The sequence below is a fragment of the Chelonia mydas genome, chromosome 2 (assembly GCF_015237465.2).
Source record: "Chelonia mydas isolate rCheMyd1 chromosome 2, rCheMyd1.pri.v2, whole genome shotgun sequence".
NCBI classification, from domain to species: Eukaryota; Metazoa; Chordata; order Testudines; family Cheloniidae; genus Chelonia; species Chelonia mydas.
In genome coordinates this window covers 130,067,509-130,088,525 of record NC_057850.1, presented here as the reverse complement: position 1 = coordinate 130,088,525, position 21,017 = coordinate 130,067,509, and the positions used below count along the sequence as shown (strand labels likewise).

Sequence of the window (21,017 nt, the reverse complement as noted above, 5' to 3'; positions counted from 1 at the left end):
ATCCCAGCACTATCTCGACAACCCCCGGAACCTCAGGCTGAATGTCCAGGGACAACAGGGTGACCACCCTACCCGAGATAGTGTTGAGGTGGCTAAAGTATACCCTGTCCTCCCATTCAAGCTATCTGCTGGCTTCAGTGGCTGGATCAGTGTGCCTACTGCAGGAATATCACAGACAACTCCCTCGTTTGAAGGAAGGAGTTGCCTGACATGTGTGGAGACTCACCCTACAATTCTTGATGTTCAGCAATGCAAAGGTGGTATGTTTCATTTAGGGGGTTGAGGATCCTCATGGCCAGGAACACCATCCACCCCCATGGAGCCACACAGCAACCCATGGTTGATCCTGAAAATGGAGGCTGACCCCTCCTTCCCACTAGGCTATCCATGGGGGAGGAGGGTGCAAACAAACATAACCTGGGGGGGGGTTTAAAGAAATAAATCAAGGTAGGCGCAGGACACGATAGCCAGTGTTAGGGGGGTGGCACTGGGTGTACTGGGTGAGGAGCAGCTGTAAGCGTGAGGGGGTGCAGTGATTAGGGCATGAAACAAAATGGTTCGGGTACAATCAGAAGCAGTGTGAAAGCACAGGTGCACAGGGCTTGGTGGGTCAGGGAACAAGATGGCAATGCAGGGAACAAACAGGAAAAATAGGGGAAGGGGCTGGGCTTGACTTGCTGGTACCAAACAACGAGGAGGAAAAGCTTGTCGCTAAAAGCTAGCATGTGTAAACGTTCTTTTTCAGCACTTTGTCGGCACTTTTGTCGACAAAATACTTCCAGCCGCGCGAGCTGCATTAGTTTTGTCAGCAGGAGAGTGCTCCTGCCAACAAAGCCACATTTACACTGCCAGTTGCATCGGCAAAACTTTTGTTTTTGCGGGGGGGAGGGACTTTTTTAAGTACCTGCAAAAGACAAATATTTTGCCAACAACTTTGCAGTTTAGACAAGCCCTAAACCAGTTAAGGTTCTTAGAGGCTCAATAACTGGTATATAGCTATATGATCCTTGTACAGAAGATGCTACAGCAACACAGAATTATTAGCCTTATTTTTCATTGCTTCACTGACATTTGTCATTAGTTTAATTTGTATTTACCATAAGCATAGCACAAACACAATTTTTAATTTCAAGTTCCTTCTATCCATGTTAGACAGCTTCAGCAATCAATATCTGCTCTGCTTTAAATGAGCAAGCAGATTGCTTTGTCTTCACATAACCACAAGACATATATAAAAAGCAATGTGTTTTATGAAAAATATATTTTGATGATGCCTGTGGAATTCCTGTTTGATATGATGTTTTCATACATGATTTCTGGCATTCTGCCTGCAGCCCAAATATAATTTGTATAGCATTCATCAGGATTTTTCTAACTTGCCTATACATTTTCTAAAAATGAGCAAGACACTTTAAGACCTGCATTCTCATATTGTGCATTCCACAAGAACATCTGTTTCATAAATGATGTTAAGGGACAAGTCAAAATTCTGAAAGCTAGCATCACTTAATGATCAATTGCTTCTTGACACCTGAATTCCAGGTTAGAATTAGCTGTAAGGCTTTGGGCAAACAGGAATGTGAAAGAATACAGACTACGATGCAGAGATTAGTTCAAGTTTGCAAACTAGATCTGCCTGTATTGTATGCCCACAATCTCAAAGGGAGAAGTGACTTTTTAAAGGGTTCTAGCTAAAGTAAAGCCTGTTTTGTGCATTGTGGAGAGAAGAACCCCATAAGAGAGTAGGTTAATACAAACAGGTGCTTGGGAGCAGGTAAGCATTCCTTCGTTGCTTAGATGAGATCCTTCTGTGTTGTACAGGAGCAAAGTCACACTCTGAAGACCTTTTCTGGACTATGTAAATTGTTTTATGAATTCCAGCTTTCTCTGCTCAACCTCATAACTTACCACCTTTTATAGCAGAAAATTGTCTTAATGGAGAGGGTCATTTGCATCTCGAAAAGTTTCTTGGGGTTAAAATATAAATTGCTCTTCTTAAAAGATTGTGTCTCTGTTGCACAAGCAGTAGGCATGGAAGTGCTGATGACAATCAGGGCTGCAATCCGTGACTGATTCTTGCCCTTTCTGGCCGGTGAAAGAGCCGAGATCATCTGGGGTCTTTATTAAACAGATAGTCAATACCCAATCAATAAAAATGATGAGACTTCAAAGGCTCAAGTGTCAAAACAATATGCAGATGACACACAGCACTATCTGTCCTTCATGCCCTAAACAAACTACAACCAGTACAGAACATAGAAGCACACTTCCTCACTCATGTGTTACCTGAAGAATGTCAAACCTATCTTCTGCTCTCTACTCTGGCTCTCCATAGAATATTATGCCACGTAAAATGCTTTTAACAGTCAAGGTCAAGGATATTCAAGATCACTTCATGTTATGGATGATTACCACAGTTGTCAAGTCTGCTCTTAAGAAAAACCAGCACAAATGAGTTTTCCATCACAAGGACAAAGCTAAAAGGGCAGAGAATTCTTGGAGATTGGTCAAAGAATTTTGAATTCATTTTTACCAGGAACTAAGAATTACTTCGGACCTCACCATTTTGTGTCCCAGGTTCAAAGCATGTTTCTATGAACTAGACTTCACTAAAAAAGTGCATTTTATCCCCTCCCCACTTCCTTACCTTACCACCTATGGGGAAAAATGAACTATGTGTGGTAAGATGGGTCACTGTATTTAATACACCTCTGAAAATGAACACAGATGCTGGGCTAATAATTGTAGTAATAAGCCAAACCAGAATAGAATGTAACATGCAATAGTCTAACCAATACTAAAGAGACCATTATTCGGCACTCAATACATTTCTATGACCAAAATCTAGCTTCCCTTTTTCTAATGATCTAATTAATAAGATAGCAAAACTATCTCCAATGACACATAAAGGTTGACAATATCTTGAATCCTGACCAGTAGTGCTTCAGACAGCAGTTCAGCCTCTGTTAGATGGTTTCCCGCCCACAAAAAGAAGTACACCCATACTCATTCTGCTTGATTCCTCAAAAGCATTTTTTACTACTGAAAACCACCTCCTTGTCCCGTCCTCCCCCGCCCCGCCACTCCAAGAGGTTAGAAGAGAATGGGAAATGCCCTGAAACAGTTCATGTCTTTTCTTGCAGACCAAACTGAGATGTTGCTTCCATCTCCAGAACTTGCTGGTAGACTCCCAGAACGCTCAGCCTTCTCCTTCAGCCTGTGTGTCTCATTTGATCTAGAATAAGAAGCGTGGGCATCATTCTGATAATTCCCAGCTCTACATCCCCTACATCAAATGCATCAGCACCATCTCCCAGCTGTCTCAATGCCTAGCCAAATGTAGCACATGGAGATAAAGCAGAAGTCTAATTCTGAACCCAGGCATCCAGAGGGGTTGCTAGTGGGAAGAAAATGTGCCACCTCTGTATTCATCTTCTATAGGGGGCATCATTAACAATATAGGTGCGGGTCCACAGCCTTGGGACATTCTAGAGTTCTTACTGCTGCTGCGTCCCCAAATGCCCACAGTACCCCAAAAATGCCCATAACTATCTGCAACTGGCCAGAAGACTGTGCCCCATCCTATTAGACACAAGCCCAGCCACAGGGACCCAAAGACTTATTTAGTTTAACTCCTATCAAAGAATGAAGTCATGTGTCCTAAAAAAGTACCATCTAATATGAAATGCGTCAGCTCATCTAAGCAGCACAGGTCACTGAGGACAACACCACGTGTCTCTTCCATCTGCACTGGCTCCCCATGCAGTAGAGTACAGGTCAAGATCTCTGTCCTGCTGTTCAAAACCCTTTCTATCAGTGCTTAATTTGTGTGGGGCTGAGTCCCGGCACCTGTAGGCATGGAAGTTCATAGCCCCAGTATCTCTGTGGTCCCGGCCAGCAGCTGCTGCTCTCTGGCTGCCTAGCTCTGAAGGCAGTGCCACAGCCAGCAGAAGTGCAGAAGTAAGGTTGGCAGTACACAATACCAAGCCACCCTTACTTCTGTGCTGTTGCTGGCGGTGGAATTGTCTTCAGAGCTGGGTTCTAGGCCAGCAGCCGCCACTCTCTGGCCACCCAGCTCAAGCCTTGGCACCTCCTTCATTACAGCATTAAGCATTACTTTCTACCCAAGCAACTGCTTCTCCCACCATGCCAATGATATGAAATGAACAATGGACACTCACATGTCCAAAATGGGGAGGCTTGTAAGCATAATGACAACTTTTGCAGGAGATAAACTTAGGCTATGGAAGTCACTTACTATGAGAAGAGGAGGGTAATCACTGCCTTGGCTATGTTTACAGCTAACTGCCAGATTTCTTTCTTTGATTTAGCTTTCCCAAAATAGGTATCTGTTTCTAAAGTGAAAACAATTCTAATCAAGCATTTTATACTGCCCTTTGAAAAGAAAGAGAGTACCTTTTAAAAAAAGGATTACACCCCCTGTGTGGTGGTAAGCTACTACAGCAATAAAATACATACTACTGCCAATAAAATAGCTTGGATAGGTAGTGGACCTGACAAGGTGCATCTCCCGCCCCCTCTCCCCATGAGTCAGCTGAATTTACTCAGTTGCCTTGTCATAAATATAAAGGGAAGGATAACCACCTTTCTGTATACAGTGCTATAAAATCCCTCCTGGCCAGAGGCAAAATCCTTTCACCTGTAAAGGGTTAACAAGCTAAGGTAACCTTGCTGGCACCTGACCCAAAATGACCAATGAGGGGACAAGATATTTTCAAATCGGGGGGGGGGGGGGAAAGGCTTTTGTCTGTCTGTGTGATACCTTTGCCGGGAACAGATCAAGGATGCAAGCCCTTCAACTCCTGTAAAGTTAGTAAGTAATCTAGCTAGAAAATGCATTAGGTTTTTCTTTGTTTTGGCTTGTAAATTCGCTGTGCTGGAGGGAATGTGTATTCCTGTTTGTCTGTCTTTTTGTAACTTAAGGTTTTGCCTAGAGGGATTCTCTATGTTTTGAATCTGATTACCCTGTAAAGTATTTACTATCCTGATTTTACAGAGGTGATTCTTTTACCTTTTCTTTAAATAAAATTATTCTTTTAAGAACCTGATTGATTTGTCATTGTTTTTAAGATCCGAGGGTTTGGGTCTGTGTTCACCTGAATCAATTGGTGAGGATATTATTCTCAAGCCTCCCCAGGAAAGGGGGCGTAAGGGCTTGGGGGGATATTTTGGGGAAATAGGAACTCCAAGTGGTCCTTTCCCTGTTCTTTGCCTAAAACACTTGGTGGTGGCAGCGTTTTACCTAATCCAAGGGCAAAGACTTTGTGCCTTGGGGAAGTTTTTAACCTAAACTGGTAAGAATAAGCTTAGGGGGTCTTTCATGCAGGTCCCCACATCTGTACCCTAGAGTTCAGAGTGGGGAAGGAACCTTGACAAGCCTCATCCTTAGAAATTAGGTTTGAAATGCCTACTAACTGAGTCAGTCAAAAGGTTCCTATGCAGTTTCTGAGGTCCTGCCACAGTGCTCCATAAAGAATAAGTATATATACACTTTTTAAGCTGAATTTTCTTCTTCTTCCAGTCTTTCCCACCCCAAGATTTTCTTAAATTGCCCACAAACTACTATGGATTCATTGATTCCAAGGCCAGATGGATTTATTGTGATAATCTAGTCTGACATGAGAGCCATGAACAGAGGCAGCTAACAGGAGAGTTTCAGAATGTATTGCTCTGGACTCTGCACTTGTTGGTATGGGACTTTGTGACTGGTTTTCTTGGTCTATCTGTGGGTTGTTTGTTGTTTTGCTCTCTGTGTCCTGGCTGCATAGTTGGCCCATGCACTCCTGAGTATGCATCTGAGAGAGTTCTGTTTGTTAGTGCCTTGGTAAACCGTTGTTGGTGACCCTTGGAGAATTGATCAGTGCCTTGGTAAAGGCCATGAGATGGTGGTGATGTGCAATAGAAGTGCTGTGTTTTCTTTCCTGCCTGAAGCCAGAAGGGACTTCCTGTGTATGAAGTGCAAGTTGATGACTGCGGGAGGAGGTCCTTGTATTGGAGGGGCAATTGAGATTCCGAGATGTTAAGGAGTTCCTAGACAGACAGGTTCAGCAAACATCAGTACCCCAGATTCAAGGGAAAAAAGAGCTGGCCACCCAGGAGTCAGAGAGAGAGAGGAAGTCAGAGGAGGTTGTATGGTTTGTAACCACCAGGAGCAAGAGGTCATGGTAACATTCTACACAGCTGGGGATAGATGAGGATGGGCAGGCTGCGGATAGCAGAGTGAAGTGGACCAGGAGGAATTCCACAGAGCTAGAAGTTTCCAGTTGATACCAGGTCCTTATTGTGGAAACTATTTAACCCCAAGAGTATTGGGTTAAGCTTTTAAACCGGTAATATTTACCATTTAGCAAAACATTTGTGTGCATTTCTCCCAACAATCATTTTTAGATCTGGAAGGCCAGTACAGATGAAGTATGTATTTATTTATATTGCCTTCATGCACATTGCCAGAGCTTTCATTAAATGTCAGAGGACGATGAGTCAAAGACAATTTGATTTATGTAGACAAACTCATACAGAAGAATTATAGTAAATTAATTTTGTTGTACAGTCACATTTATTTTTACATATTCTGTGCCATTTTCAACCTTGCTAAATATGCACAACATTACTTTCAGTACGCTAATCTATGAAGTGGGCATTTCCCTTCATTCTGCATAGATTTCTTTAGTCTTCTGTATTACTTTGAAGGAGTAACTATTGATTCTGACTTGGATACAAATGGTTCCTCCCATTTTCAGTGTGAGGATTCCAAATTGGGGGGGGGGGGTGAAAAGCAGATTTTAACACTTGTTTAAAATTATTGTTAAAAATTACTTGCACCTATAAAAACTTGCTTAGCCTCAAACATGAATCTATACAGGAAATGTAGGGTTTTGTTTTGTAATTTTCTTGATGTGGCTCAGAATTAGCATTTTAAAAAATGAAATACACTGTGTGTGTGTGTATAAGTATTTATATATGGGATGTATAATTGCTTTCAGTATAATAGATTCATAGATTCCAAAGGCAAAAGAGACCATTCTGATCATCTAGTATGACGTACTTGTATAACAGAAGCCATAGAACTTCCCCCAAATAATTCCTAAAACATACCTTTTAGAAAAAAATCCATCTTGACTTAAAAATTTCCAGTGGGGGAGAATGCACCATGATCTTTGGTAAATTGTCCATCATGGTTAAAAATATATGCCTTTTTTCCATGCTGAATTTGTTCAGCTTCAGTGTTCAGCCATTGGGTCATATTATACCTTTCTTGGCTAGATTGAAGATCCCATTATCAAATATTTGTTTCCACAAGTAGGTACTTGTAGACTGTAATCAAGTCACCCCTTAATCTTCTCTTTGTTAAACTAAATAGATTGAGCTTCTTGAGTCTATCACTCAAGAATGTTTTCTAGTCCTTTCTAATCAGTTTGTATTGCTCACCTAACTCACTCTTGGTTTTACTAGTAAGTAATGCAGATCATTCCAACTGACTGGAAATAAAGTCTTTGTGCCATTTCATGAACTTTTATGCCACGTTACAGAAAGGATTAGTAGGAATGCTTTGGAATTAAGAGTTTTAGAGGGATTATTTCTTGTATCCTTCCACTTGCCATGAATGTGGGCTGTGCAGGTCTCAGATGGAGTCATCAAAACCTCTGAGTGACTAACTTTTCTGTACATGCAATATTATGGTCTGAGATAAGAGAAACCTTTCAAGGATTAGAAGTAAATACCATGTGTCTCTTTGGGAAATGGGGACTCTCCTTTCCCGCTAGTATAAAACTACATTTTAGAGCACTGCAAAGGCAGAGAGATAAACAGACTTTAAAATTGTATTTTTACGTGTAGAAAAACCTGTCAGTGGCACAGGATTGAACCTTGCATATTCTAGACTTTGCATCGGGATGGGATTTTGGTGGAGGACGTGGTAGAAGAAATTCCTTGCCAAGTTTATTCATTTCCCCCTTCTCCTGCCCTCTTCCCCACAACGTGTTAGAAACTGCTCAGGAGATTGGACTATTATAAGAAGTCATCAGGAAATGAGTTAGTGAGTAGTCATAGGTAAGTGGAAATGCCAAAGCATGTACCTATCCAGTTTATCACTTCCACCCACTTACTGTGTACATATATACACACACACATATGTTTATATATATATACACAAGATTTAACAAAATTCACTCTGTGGGTGACTTTGGACAAGTTACTTAACCTTTTTTGCCTGCATTTATTCATTGACTTTGGTGGGGTTGTACAGGTTGTAAGTCAGTGCCAAACATAACCTCTTTAACTTGTTAGGGTACTGTGAACTATTTTTTGCAAGGTGCTTTCAACTTTTCATATGAAAATCCAATTTTGTTTTTATGTACATTAAACAGAAAACATATTGCATAAGTGTTCCATGATTCTGACTTCTTGAAATGTACATGAGAATGAACCCACTGTTTTACACTGAGCAACCTTTTCTATATTCGGCCACAGGCCGAGTCATATTTAATGACAATTATAGCACACTTATACACTAATTTATACACCAGTTTATGAAGACTGGTGAGAACTACTTACCTGTTGTTGCTTTTTTTCCCCTTCCTCATTTCTGAATTATTGTAATCACCCAAATCCCTTGAGGTAAACTCTAAGAAGTGTTCCATGCTATTACTGTTATACTGTGAATTTCCATTTAGTGCTGGAGTAGTAGAATACAAATGGGAATCCTAAACTTCAGGTTCACCTTTTTCCTCCCCTTCATTGATAACTCTGGTCTGTTTTCTGTTCAGGTTCCTAAAGAAAGCTTGCCAGATTATTGTTTGTTCAAAATTTAATGAAAATGCTAATGTTGTTCCCAATCCTAATTGTCTAGCTGGAAAGGGCAAACATAATTTACATTAATTTGAGCACCTTAATAACTAATTAAAATCTCAACCTTGTGGCTATGCTTTCAGACATCTTTGCACTTTAATGCGACAACAAAATATTATTAGTCACTCTCTTGTGTGAAATTTTGTCTTGATTTATTGACACTATAAGGGCATTTTACAATCTGAAGCCTAATCAACCTTAACCACAGATTTTGTACTCTGCATGGCTCAGAGCTTTCACTCAATGGCTCATTGCAAAGTATTGCTTGTCACTGAAGCTTTTTTCCTCCTAATTCACTGCTACAATTTTCGATTAAGCCAGTTTTTGCCTGTGCATTGGTCAAGAATTTTAAGGATTTAAATCTCATCTAATAAAGATCAGAAGAACATACTTAAAGGATATCTCTGAATGAATATTGCTTATTTGTAGAAGAGAAATAACATAAGAAAAATAAATTGGAACTGAAGTTATCAGAGTCAGCTGTAATTCTCAGTCTGGTAAAGCTCATGTTTCTAACTATGTTTGAATGTACAGCTCAGAAGAAAGTGGGGAAAAAAGCCTACATTGATATTTTCTTTATATTCTCTAGACCAGGGGTTTCAAAATTTGGTTCGCGGCTTGTTCAGGGTAAGCCCCTGGAAGGCCGCGAGATGCTTTGTTTACCTGAGAGTCCGCAGGTATGGCCGCTCATAGCTTGCAATGGCCACAGTTCGCCGTTCCCGGCCAATGGGAACTTTGGGAAGCGGTGCAAGCCAGGCCACAGCTTCCTGCAGCTCCCATTAGCCGGGAACAGCAAACCACAGCCACTGGGAGCTGCGAGTGGCCATACTTGCGGACACTCAGGTAAACAAAGCCTCTTGCAGCCCGCCAGGGGCTTACCCTGGACAAGCCACGAACCAAGTTTGGGAACCCCTACTCTAGACATAAATTCTAGAATAGGCATTGTATGTCATCCATCTATTCTGGCATGAGGTTCTAAACATCTCAAGCAGTCCCCCAGTTTAATAGATTATTCTGATTTTAGAAGCATGTGAGAATATTTATTAACTACTCCAGAAGCTCTCCCACCAACATAGTGCTGTCCACTCTGACACTTATGTCAGTGTAACTTATGTCGCTCACCCCCATGAGCAACATAAGTTATTTTGAAATAAGCTGTAGTGTAGACATATCCTTACATTAAGTGGACTTAAAACTGACTAACTGATATATTACACAAAATGTAATTGTAAACAAGGAATCATCATGAAGAGGGTATGTTTCTAGTGACCTCTCACCAGGCCTGGTTCTTGGCCCTATACTGTTTAACATTCTTTATCAATGACCTGGAAGAAAATATAAAATTATCACTGATAAATTTTGCAGATGACAGACAGAGTGGGGGAATGGTAAATAATTAAGATGACAGGTCACTGATACAGAGTGATCTGAATCACTTGGTAATCTGGGGGCAAGGAAACAAGTATGGCCAAATGTAAATGTATACATTTAGGAACAAAGAATAGAGGCCATTCTTACAGGATGGGAAGAGTGTCTCTGAAAAAGACTTGGAGGTCCGGCTGGATAATCAGCTTAACACAAGTTCCCAGTGTGACAGTGTGGCTAAAAGTGTAATATGATCCTTGGATATATAAACAGAGAAATGTTGAGTAGGAATAAAGAGGTTACATTACCTCTGTATCTGTCACTGATGCAACTGCTACTAGAATGTTTTGTCCAGTTCTGGTTTCCCCACTTCTAGAAGGAGGTTGAAAAATTGGAGAGGGTCCAGAGAAGAGCCACAAGAATTAAAGGGTTAAACACCTTATAATGATAGACTCAAGGAGCTTAATCTATTTATCAAAGAGAAGGATGAGTGTGACTTGATCACATGGGGAACAGAAGTTCAATAATAATAGGCTCTTCAGAGTATGAGACAAAAGTATAACAAGATCATATGGCTGGATGTTTAATCTGATTTAGTCTAGCTTTGAATCAAGGCACAACTTTCAACCGTGAGGGTAGTTAACTGTTAGAACTGTTTCCAAGGTCTGTTGTGGATTCCTTAATCACTCTCCATACCACAGTCATACTTTAAAATCCTTCACACACAAGCAAGTTAAGCAAAATCAGTCCAGCAGTTTCTGAATTACGCAAGGATGGGGGGACTGGATTTCCCCAGATGTTAAAATTTCCCAAAATGTGTGTCTATATAACACCACAGATAAAGCTATAAACTTCAGACTTGTTTTGCTTTACTGTCCTCCAAATCTTGGTCTTCTTCTATGCGGTAGTAAGAGTCCTGGCAGCCCTTTATCACTATGCTAAATGACTGCATTAAAACCACCAATCATGAGGATAATGGGATCAAAGCAGAATAGGAGCAGTTATGAGCTGTATCTGCTCCTCAGGCATGTAGTGCAGAGTGATTCCAATGGGTGGGAACCTGCTGCCACAAAGAAAAGGGGGTCCAGAGCATTTTTTTAAAAATAAGTCTTGGGGACTGTATCCTCACAACCTCCAACTGTCAGGAAAGAGAGGAGATACTTTCCTGATGAGATTCAAAGCCATTTGACAGGTGATTTTTATAAATACATGTCCAATAACAACAAGATGTATGGCCTCCAATAAATCTTCACAGCAACCATATTCTGCCATTTGTAATGTGTGCACAAAATTTTTATGGAGAAGTGGGAAAAATAAAAATAAAATTCGGGCACTGAAGTAGGAATCACTTTTGTTTGTCTTTTTTTATTCTCCAACCCTTTTCAGTGTTATGAATTCTGTCCTATCTCAGTGCCAATTGTTTCTGAATACATTTCTCTGTCTTTTTTTTTCTTTTGGGTGGGGTGGGGAGAGACAGCATTTCATTTCTTCTCCTCACCCAGCTCCATACTTTATTTTCTCCTTCATATTTTCTGCCTAGCCCACTTACCCTTGACACTCTTCTGTGGTCTGTCCCCTCTTTTTTTCTCCCCTGTTCAATTCTTTCCATCCATCCCACCATACTCTTTTAGCCTCTGTGCTCGCCTTGTTATTCCACATCCTCTTCCCTGGACCTTCCTATCTCATCTGCTTTTTTGCTGGTGCTCTCAAGTCTCTTTCCTTCCATTTCTTTTCCACTCCCTCCACAGTGCCTTCAATCACTTTTTTTCTTCCTTCCCCCATCGCCAGGTTCCCCCTTTCTCACCCAGCCAATCTCATGTGCCTTCTTCTTCATCCAGCTGCACAGTAGTATTTTCACCATTAGTTAATCTGTTTTTAAAGGTTACAAAACATTAATTTTGTAAGGTAATTGGAGAGAGCTGTAAAGTCCTCACACCAGAGGAAATCTCTTTCCTTTCCAGTATAAAAAGGGTTTTCTTCAGGGTAATGTTTGTCACTTGTGGCCATTGTTGTTGGGGGAAAGAATGACTTCATTCTAGACAAATTAGAATATTGGGCCAAAAGAAATCTGATGAGGTTCAACAAGGACAAGTGCAGAGCCCTGCACTTAGGATGGAAGAATCCCATGCACTGCTACAGACTAGGGACCGAGTGCTTAGGCAGCAATTCTGCAGACAAGGCTGGATATGAGTCAACAGTGTCCCCTTGGTGCCAAGAAGGCTAATTTTGGGTTTTATAAGTAGGAGTATTGCCAGCAGATCGAGGGATGTGATCATTCCCCTCTATTTGGCATTGGTGAGGCTTCATCTGGAGTACTGTGTCCAGTTTTGGGACCCACACTACAAGAAAGATGTGGAAAAACTGGAAAGAGTCCAGGGGAGGGAGAAGGTATTTGTGTGTGCTTGGTTTTGTATTGGTAGTATTTGTATGTGTAGAGGCTTGTAGGGGCTTTGTGCTGGGAGAGAAGCTGAGCCCTGATTAGGGGGCGGGGCTTCACTGACTAGGGGTCCTATAAAGGTAGCAGCCAGTCAGGCAGCGGCACAGACAGCTGCAGCGGCACAGGAGCTAGCAAACAGAGCTGTAAACAGGGGAGTTTGTCTTGTGGTGCTCGTGTGGGGTTTGGTTTTGCTGTGGGTGGTGGTGTTTTGGTGTGGTTTGTGTTTCCCAGATTAACAGGATTTAGGTGGAAAGGATATGACAGATACAGAGGTGGCAGTGGGAGTGACCCATGTAGCAGATGACACAATGAAGATGACTGGATGTGGAAGCTGTGGTATGTACATGATCCTGGAGGGGGCACCTGGTAAGAGTTTTGTCTGCATGAAGTGCCGTCTGATAGAGCTGATGGAGGAAAAGATCCGAGGTTTGGAGATGCAGGTGGAAAGTCTGGTAGAGTTTAGGAAGGGGTTTGAGCAGATTATGGAGCAAAGACATGAGGTATCTGAAGGGAAAAGCTCAGACTTGCAGATGGAAGCAGGACTAGGGAATTCTGAGGGGAGACTGGGTGAGGAAAGTGGTCAGTGGAAGCATGTGACTAAAAGAACTAGGCAGAGGAAAAGGCGGGCTAGTGAAGGAGAAATAGAGCTTAAGAATAGGTTTGCAGAGTTGGAAAATGAAGAAGGGGCTCAGCAGGTAGTCACTGAGGGTGACAGGGCAAGGAAGAAGAGAAGAGAGGTTAGTCCTATAGGAAAAGGGGAAGAGTTAATGGAGATTACACCAAATATGAGCCCCAGGAGGATACAGGATGGGTTAAAAAGGATTACAAGGGAGAATGGGAATGGAAAGAACTTGCAGCCAGAGGGAACAGGGGATAGACTGGAGAATAGCACCATCACTAGGAAAAGGCAGGTCTATGTGATTGGGGACTCTTTACTGAGAAGAATAGATAGGCCTGTAACCAGAGCTGATCCAGAAAATAGGAGGGTGTGCTGTCTTCCGGGTGCTAAGATACGGGATGTAGACCTGAGGTTGAAAAGGATTCTAAAGGGAGCGGGAAAGAATCCCCTAATTATCCTTCATGTGGGAACAAATGATACGGCTAGATTCTCGCTGGAAAGTATTAAGGGAGACTATGCTAGGCTGGGGAGGACACTTAAGGAAATTGAGGCTCAGGTGATCTTTAGTGGGATTCTGCCTGTTCCTAGAGAAGGGCAACAAAGGTGTGACAAGATTATGACTATCAATAGATGGCTTAGGCAGTGGTGCTATAAGGAGGGCTTTGGGATGTATGGCCATTGGGAGGCATTCATGGATAGAGGACAGTTCTCTCAGGATGGACTTCATCTGAGTAGGGAAGGAAATAGACTTCTAGGATGGAAGCTGGCACAACTGATTAAGAGAGCTTTAAACTAGGAAATTGGGGGAGATGGTTGGGAGATGTCCAGGTAATCTCCACGCCAGAATTCAGCATAGAGTGGAAAGAAAATGAAGTAAGAGTGGATACAGCTGTAGGTAGGAGGAAGGGCAGTGTAGATACAAGTCTAATAGGTTATACTGGTAGTAAAATAACCGTGCCTAATAGGGTACAGAATGTGAGTGAGGCTAAACAGCAAAAATTAAGATGTTTGTACACTAATGCAAGGAGCCTAGGTAACAAAATGGAGGAACTAGAGTTACTGGTGCAGGAAGTGAAACCAGATATCATAGGTATAACAGAGACCTGGTGGAATAGTAGTCATGACTGGGCTACAGGTATTGAAGGGTATGTGCTGTTTAGGAAAGACCGAAATAAAGGTAAAGGTGGTGGAGTAGCACTGTATATCAATGATAAGATAGAATGTAAAGAAATAAGAAGCGATGAAATGGGTATGACTGAGTCTGTCTGGGCAAAAATTAAATTGGGGAAGAAAACTATTAGAGCCTCCCCTGGGATAGTGCTTGGGGTGTGCTATAGACCGCCGGGATCTAATTTGGATATGGATAGAGCCCTTTTTAATGTTTTTAATAAAGTAAATACTAATGGAAACTGTGTGATCATGGGAGACTTTAACTTCCCGGATATAGACTGGAGGACGAGTGCTAGTAATAATAATAGGGCTCAGATTTTCCTAGATGCGATAGCTGATGGATTCCTTCAGCAAGTAGTTGCTGAACCGACTAGAGGGGATGCCATTTTAGATTTGGTCTTGGTGAGTAATGAGGACCTCATAGAGGAAATGGTTGTAGGGGATAATCTTGGCTCAAGTGATCATGAGCTAATTCAGTTCAAACTGAATGGAAGGATTAACAAAAATAAATCTGCGACTAGGGTTTTTGATTTCAAAAGGGCTGACTTTCAAAAATTAAGGAAATTAGTTAGGGAAGTGGATTGGACTGAAGAATTTATGGGTTTAAAGGTAGAGCAGGCCTGGGATTATTTTAAATTAAAGCTGCAGAAGCTATCGGAAGCCTGCATCCCAAGAAAGGGGAAAAAATTCATAGGCAGGAGTTGTAGACCTAGCTGGATGAGCAAGCATCTTAGAGAGGTAATTAAGAAAAAGCAGAAAGCATATAGGGAGTGGAAGAAGGGAGGGATCAGTAAGGCAAGCTACCTTATTGAGGTCAGAATATGTAGGGATAAAGTGAGACAGGCTAAAAGTCAAGTAGAGTTGGACCTTGCAAAGGGAATTAAAACCAATAGTAAAAGGTTCTATAGTCATATAAATAGGAAGAAAACAAAGAAAGAGGAAGTGGGACCGCTAAAAACTGAGGATGGAGTGGAGGTCAAGGATAATCTAGGCATGGCCCAATATCTAAACAAATACTTTGCCTCAGTCTTTAATAAGACTAAAGAGGATCTTAGGGATAATGGTAGCATGATAAATGGGAATGAGGATATGGAGGTAGACATCACCATATCTGAGGTAGAAGCGAAACTCAAACAGCTTAATGGGACTAAATCGGGGGGCCCAGATAATCTTCATCCAAGAATATTAAAGGAATTGGCACAAGAAATTGCAAGCCCGTTAGCAAGAATTTTTAATGAATCTGTAAACTCAGGGGTTGTACCGTATGATTGGAGAATTGCTAACATAGTTCCTATTTTTAAGAAAGGGAAAAAAAGTGATCCAAGTAATTATAGGCCTGTTAGTTTGACATCTGTAGTATGCAAGGTCTTGGAAAAAATTTTGAAGGAGAAGGTAGTTAAGGACATTGAAGTCAATGGTAAATGGGACAAAATACAACATGGTTTTACAAAAGGTAGATCGTGCCAAACCAACCTGATCTCCTTCTTTGAGAAAGTAACAGATTTTTTAGATAAAGGAAATGCAGTGGATCTAATTTACTTAGATTTTAGTAAGGCGTTTGATACGGTGCCACATGGGGAATTATTAGTTAAATTGGATAAGATGGGCATCAATAGGAAAATTGAAAGGTGGATAGGGAATTGGTTAAAGGGGAGACTACAACGGGTCCTACTGAAAGGTGAACTGTCAAGTTGGAGGGAGGTTACCAGTGGAGTTCCTCAGGGATCGGTTTTGGGACCAATCTTATTTAATCTTTTTATTACTGACCTGGGCACAAAAAGTGGGAGTGTGCTAATAAAGTTTGCAGATGATACAAAGCTGGGAGGTATTGCTAATTTAGAGAAGGATAGGGATACCCTACAGGAGGATCTGGATGACCTTGTAAACTGGAGTAATAGGAATAGGATGAAATTTAATAGTGAGAAGTGTAAGGTCATGCATTTAGGGATTAATAACAAGAATTTTAGTTATAAGCTAGGGACGCATCAACTAGAAGTAACGGAGGAGGAAAAGGACCTTGGAGTATTGGTTGATCATAGGATGACTATGAGCTGCCAATGTGATATGGCTGTGAAAAAAGCTAATGTCATCTTGGGATGCATCAGGAGAGGTATTTCCAGTAGGGATAAGGAGGTCTTAGTACCGTTATATAAGGCACTGGTGAGACCTCACCTGGAGTACTGTGTGCAGTTCTGGTCTCCCATGTTTAAGAAGGATGAATTCAAACTGGAACAGGTACAGAGAAGGGCTACTAGGATGATCCGAGGAATGGAAAACTTGTCTTATGAAAAGAGACTCAGGGAGCTTGGCTTGTTTAGCCTAACTAAAAGAAGGTTGAGGGGAGATATGATTGCTCTCTATAAATATATCAGAGGGATAAATACCAGAGAGGGAGAGGAATTATTTAAACTCAGTACCAATGTGGACACAAGAACAAATGGATATAAACTGGCCACTAGGAAATTTAGATTAGAAATTAGACGAAGGTTTCTAACCATCAGAGGAGTGAAGTTTTGGAATAGCCTTCCGAGGGAAGTAGTGGGGGCAAAAGATCTATCTTGCTTTAAGATTAAACTCGATAAGTTTATGGAGGAGATGGTATGATGGGATAACATGGCTTTGGTAATTAAATATTCATGGTAAATAGGCCCAATGGCCTGTGATGGGTTTTAGATGGGGTAAGATCCAAGTTACCCGGGAAAGAATTTTCTGTAGTATCTGGCTGATGAATCTTGCCTATATGCTCAGGGTTTAGCTGATCGCCATATTTGGGGTCGGGAAGGAATTTTCCTCCAGGGCAGATTGGAAGGCCCTGGAGGTTTTTCGCCTTCCTCTGTAGCATGGGGCACGGATCACTTGCTGGAGGATTCTCTGCTCCTTGAGGTCTTTAAACTACAATTTGAGGACTTCAATAGCACAGATATAGGTGTGAGGTTTTTTTGTGGGAGTGGTGGGTGAAATTCTGTGGCCTGCGTTGTGCAGGAGGTCAGACTAGATGATCATAATGGTCCCTTCTGACCTAAATATCTATGAATCTATGAATCTATGAAACAAAAATGATTAGGGGGCTGGAGCACATGACTTATGAGGAGAGGCTGAGGGAATTGGGATTATTTAGAATCATAGAATATCAGGGTTGGAAGGGACCTCAGGAGGTCATCTAGTCCAACCCCCTGCTCAAAGCAGGACCAATCCCCAATTAAATCATCCCAGCCAGGGCTTTGTCAAGCCTGACCTTAAAAACTTCTAAGGAAGGAGATTCCACCACCTCCCTAGGTAACGCATTCCAGTGTTTCACCACCCTCCTAGTGAAAAAGTTTTTCCTACTATCCAACCTAAATCTCCCCCACTGCAACTTGAGACCATTGCTCTTTGTTCTGTCATCTGCTACCACTGAGAACAGTCTAGAGCCATCCTCTTTGGAACCCCCTTTCAGGTAGTTGAAAGCAGCTATCAAATCCCCCCTCATTCTTCTCTTCCGCAGACTAAACATCCCCAGTTCCCTCAGCCTCTCCTCATAACTCATGCGTTCCAGTCCCCTAATCATTTTTGTTGCCCTCCGCTGGACTCTTTCCAATTTTTCCACATCCTTCTTGTAGTGTGGGGCCCAAAACTGGACACAGTACTCCAGATGAGGCCTCACAAGTGTCGAATAGAGGGGAACAATCACGTCCCTCGATCTGCTGGCAATGCCCCTACTTATACATCCCAAAATGCCATTGGCCTTCTTGGCAACAAGGGCACACTGTTGACTCATATCCAGCTTCTCGTCCACTGTAACCCCTAGGTTCTTTTCTGCAGAACTGCTGCCTAGCCATTCGGTCCCTAGTCTGTAGCGGTGCATTGGATTCTTACGTCCTAAGTGCAGGACTCTGCACTTGTCCTTGTTGAACCAAAAGTCTGCAGAAGAGAAGAATGAGGGGGATTTGACAGCAGCCTTCAACTACCTGAAAGGGGGTTCCAAAGAGGATGGATCTAGACTGTTCTCAGGGGTAGCAGATGATAGAACAAGGAATAATGGTCTCAAGTGGCAGTGGGGGAGGTTTAGGTTAGATATTAGGCAAAACTTTTTCACTAGGAGGGTGGTGAAGCACTGGAATGTGTTACCTAGGGAGGTGGTGATATCTCCTTCCTTAAAGGTTTTTAAGGTCAGGCTTGACAAAGCCCTAACTGGGATGATTTAGTTGGGGATTGGTCCTGCTTTGAGCAGGAGGTTGGACTAGATGACCTCCTGACGTCCCTTCCAATCCTGATAGTCTATGGTTCTGATGCGTGAGTTGTACCCTTCCACATTGTGGGGCCCAACTCACATCGACTTCATAGAGCAGAAACATTGTATGGACAACCACCACTTGTTTGATACATCTTTGTCTCCTTGAGATCTGCTGACTGCTCACTTCTAGATGAGTGCATGGAGAACCTAGAAAGTGAAAATCCTGTGCCCCATTAGTCATTTGTAGCATAGATATGCTCTAGTTTAACTATAGCTATTGAACCTGAAGCAGGAATTTATTCAAGGACATTCTATGGCCTGTGTTCTACAGGAGGTCAGACTAGATGATCACAATGGCACCTTCTGGCCTTAAAATCTGTGAAAACATCTGTTCACCAGAAATCCATATCCAAGGCCCAGGCATCCACAGAGCATGCCAAATTTCTGTGGGTTTCCTGTATGGCTTTTGCAACTCTTTGGAATGGATAGGTGAGTGAGGGAAATGCATAGGCATGCTAAGAGGACCCAGTTTCCATCAGTCTTGGATTAAGAAGCTCATAAGCAAAGAACACCACCTCAAAGAACCCCCAGTGTGAAGGCTCAGTTGAATCCCACATTTGTGGATTTAGAGGAAACAGGGCTGTGTGGGAATAGTTCTCTTCTCTGCTACATGCTCTGGATTCGTGCCCTCCCCCCAAAACCTGAAGGGAAAAATCAGTGCAATTTACCAAGTTCCTCACCTCAGGTGGAGCCCCTTACGCACTGAGGAGGATTACAGAGACAGGCTAAGTTTGGAGGAGACCTTGGTAGCACAGCTCCTACTGGAGTCGTGCTGTCCATGGGAAGCAAGGGGATGGAGATGGGGTCAGGAATCCAGAAGAACAGGGGAAGAGGACCCTTTGTGTGGTGCTCAGATGGCTCAGTATGGGAAATTCTTAGTAGAACAGAAAATGCTTCTCAAATATAACAGATTGCTTGATACACAGTGGTTTGTGCATGGCTGCCTGAGCCTCTTCGATGGTGCAAATAGTATACGCTGGCCTCCTGACAATTATAACAAAATTCTAGGACAGGGATTGGAAACCTTTGGCACCCAGCCCACCAGAATAAGCCCCCTGGCGGGCTGGGCCGGTTTGCTTACCTGCTGCGTCCGCAGGTTCGGCCAATCGCGGTTCGCTACTCTAGGCCAATGGGGGCTGTGGGAAGTGGTGTGGGCTGAGGGATGTGCTGGCCACTGCTTCCTGCAGCCCCCATTAGCCCAGAGCAGCAAACCGCAGCCAGTGGGAGCTGCGATCGGCTGAATCTGTGGACGCAGCAGGTAAACAAACTGGCCCAACCCACCAGGGGACTTACCCTGGTGGGCTGCATGTCAAAGGTTGCCGATCCCTGTTCTAGGAGCTTTTGTCTATTTGTGTGATAAGTGAGCCCAAATTCCCCTACTAAGCCAATGGTGCACCTATTTTCACTAACCAATCCATTATCAATTCATAATTGTATCTTTAGAGGTCACGTTACATAAACTGTTAATCACCATCTCTTAAGCTTAGGATGCTAGTTTTGGCACCATTAAATTATTTTATTTTATATGTTTGAATTAAAAAGCCAGGCACATAGCAATATCTATCACTTATTAAAAGGAAATAATTTGCTATTTATGTCAAGTTGATTTGGTGAATCGTTGGTGTTTGGGAAACTTTTTTCCATTCCCAAAGATGCTCCTTTGGTTCATCATTTTTTGAAGTGGCCCTATATATAGCAGAGAAAACTCAGTTCTGCTACACAAGGACATGCAGAACAAATTCAGGGATTAAAATACCAGCAGTATTGAAATATATCATTATGCATTATTTATGAGAAGTGTTTTGATGATGCTTTCACACCTATTAAAGACTTATTTTTTTTCAGTGGTTTTTCCATCTGACCACCATCCTACTTAGGGCTTTACACAAAAGCAGTAATTCGCTTCACAGGCATTCAAACTCCATCTCAGACCAAAGTCATTTTGAACTTGTATGTCTCCCCATTTTGCATTAAATCCATTAGAAAGCAGAAAGCTAGCACAAATTCAATGTAGACATTTAAATTAGAAAATGTTAGTTAAAAACTGGGCCCTAGGTTTCCTCAAAATGCCCCTGACCCAGGACAAATATTTAGCTGAATGTAGCCTTAGACTGTTAGTTACTTGTTCTCCACAGTAGTCTAGCACACTTGAATGCTGCAAAAAATATTTGTAATGAATAATTTTCCTGGTTACTACTTGTTTGGTAGATCTATACACAGAATACTTAGAGTGACAGCACTGTACATGATGGGTTTTGTTAGGGTATGAGTAGCCCGAAATACCT

The 21,017-nt window shown here is 42.1% G+C and overlaps 1 long non-coding RNA gene across 1 annotated transcript; it reads left to right on the top strand.

The window, feature by feature from the left end:
* Positions 1–7,037: 7,037 nt before the first annotated feature.
* Positions 7,038–20,128, top strand: LOC122464298. The gene is made up of 3 exons (XR_006288238.1): positions 7,038–7,188; positions 10,897–10,903; positions 20,117–20,128. It is a non-coding gene; the product is annotated as an uncharacterized LOC122464298 (long non-coding RNA).
* Positions 20,129–21,017: the final 889 nt, after the last annotated feature.